The sequence below is a fragment of the Octopus bimaculoides genome, chromosome 5 (assembly GCF_001194135.2).
Source record: "Octopus bimaculoides isolate UCB-OBI-ISO-001 chromosome 5, ASM119413v2, whole genome shotgun sequence".
Taxonomy (NCBI): Eukaryota; Metazoa; Mollusca; class Cephalopoda; order Octopoda; family Octopodidae; genus Octopus; species Octopus bimaculoides.
The window spans coordinates 111720506-111722958 of NC_068985.1; positions in this window are offsets into that span (position 1 = coordinate 111720506).

Sequence of the window (2453 nt, forward strand, 5' to 3'; positions counted from 1 at the left end):
TATATATATATATATATATATATATATATATATATATGTATGTATGTATGTATGTATGTATGTATGTATACTCACATAATCGCATGTGTTTGTGTGTGTGTTTGTGTTTGCATAAGTGTGCTTGCGCGGGGAGGTGGTGCGAGCGAAGAGCGAGAACAGGCGAAGGATGATAAAGTGAGTGTGCTGTTTTCAAGAAAGCGCTCATTGGTGTTTCTCCTGGGTCTCGTGGTGTCCAGTTTAAAGTGCAAGGCTTTCAAATGCGTCGAGGTGAAACATCATTTTCATTGTTCGACATTTACGTACATATATATATATGCCACAGAATCTCCCAAAACTAGACGATATCTAAGCGTTTTCCAAGTTTATTAAAATTAACCATGACAATGTAAGTAAACTCCACGAATCATGGATCTGCAAACACTTTTCACCTTACTAGAATGAAGGACAACTCAGGATATCAAGACTAAGATCGGAAAATCCATAAACAAGCATAGCAAATATGTATTCATCAGCTGCCAAACGGATATCACTGTGGTTTCGTCACCTAGGCAGTACCCTTCAATCCGGTGGTTTTAGCAGCGTTAAAACGATCAAGGTTCTGCAACACAGATTCCACCAATCAAATTCACTCACTAGGTATTTGTCAGCCAGGGACGCTAGCAGAAGTCACTTGCCGCGTAGCGCAACTGAACCCGAAATCACGTGGTTGGACAGCGAACTTCGTAACTACACAACCATGCCGGCGCTTGTCGGGGTCATTTGAAGGCAAAAGGAATTCGAAAGTAAAGCACAAATAATTCCAACAGATATTACGAAGAGAAGCCCATTGCATTCTAAGTGAACTTTTAGGATATACTATAAAGATAACAAGGAAAAGACAAAGTGAAATAGGAGAAAATGAACTCTTTCTTACCCACGCTAACAATTGAGTTGATCACTAGAACTTGTAGAACTGATTATTTCGACTACCTTGTCATAGAGGATATGAAGAACATGGAATAAGAGAGAAGTCAGGCCCTAAGTAAACTCTAGATGGTTATTCCTACCTGTATATTGGTTGAATCGATCCCTCCATCCATCCATTCGTCCATCGAACCAACCTATTTTCTTTGGAGAATCATGGGGATAGAGTCCTCAGGCATCCCCTCCACAGGGTTTTATCGGAGGCAACCATCATTAAACTTTCCAGTTGGATTCCCAAGCATGACCAGCTGAGTCTATGAGGATCATCCAACCATCTTGTTTTACCCCTAGGTTTCCTGACGGTTGGTTCGGCTTCAAGAACCCGTCTCGCGATTCTTTCCAGTCATATTCTAATCACATGTTCATTGAACCGGATCCGTGATCTCTCAATGGGTAGGAGTTACGACTCGACCTATATAGAGACACTTTGATTCCTAAGCCACGAATCTTATCTAGTAACAATGCTCCAGAGATCCTTCGGAAGAATCTCTTTTCGGTGCCTTATATTCGTGATCGTAATCTTTCGATCATTATCCAATATTCCTGACTATATGAGGTGGGTGTTGAAAAGTTCCTGGCGCTAGGTAAAAGAAAATACAGGTGTATTAGTTAATTATGATTTTATCCAACATATTCGCCTCTCAGATTCTCATATTTATTGTAGCGGTCTTTCAGTTTTTCTAAGCCCTGTAAAAGAACTCAGGGAGTTAGGCCTCGAACTAAACCTTTTGTGATACCCTTAAAGCCAGAAACTTATCACAAATCCTCGTAGGACAAGATACTGCAATAGCCTGGACTTCAGAGGTCCACAGCTCTTCAATATCCTCCCGAAAGACCTGAGAGACCTGCATGCAGTGGATGTAGGTGTCGTCAAGATGAGGCTGGACCTCTTCCTGTCAGGTGTCCCAGATGAACCAACCTCATGGCAGGAGGTGCAGATGAGAGCAGCTGCATCAAACTCTCTCATTCACCAAATGTCAATTCCTGAAGTAAAATTTGTGAAGTAAAATTGTGTAGCAACACCAAATGGCGGTGCCCCAGCATGGCTACAGCTCATGAGCTGAAACAAGATAGATGAAAATGAAAAAAATGAAAATATGTGCATATATCTCACTACATTACTTACTTCCCCAACATTTCATTTAATCCGAATCAACAGTCACTTGTTATTTAAGGCTTCCATGGCAGAAACAACATTGACATAGCCAGAGTTGATTACATCCTGGACTACCAAGAACTCGGAAAGTTAGGCCTGCAACCAAGCCTTTCACGATAATCTTAAAGCCAGGAACTTTTACACATCCCTTCGTAATTGAGAATAGGAACGAAAACCGAATTCAAGACAGTGTGCTTGTTTTTTTTGTCTTTTTGCCCTTTTTTTTTCAACAATACTTTTACTGAGGGTCGAATTACCTCCAATTCTAACATCCATTTTAGCTTCCTGCGATCCATCGCTCGTGTTCTTAAATTATATTCTGAGTATATATATA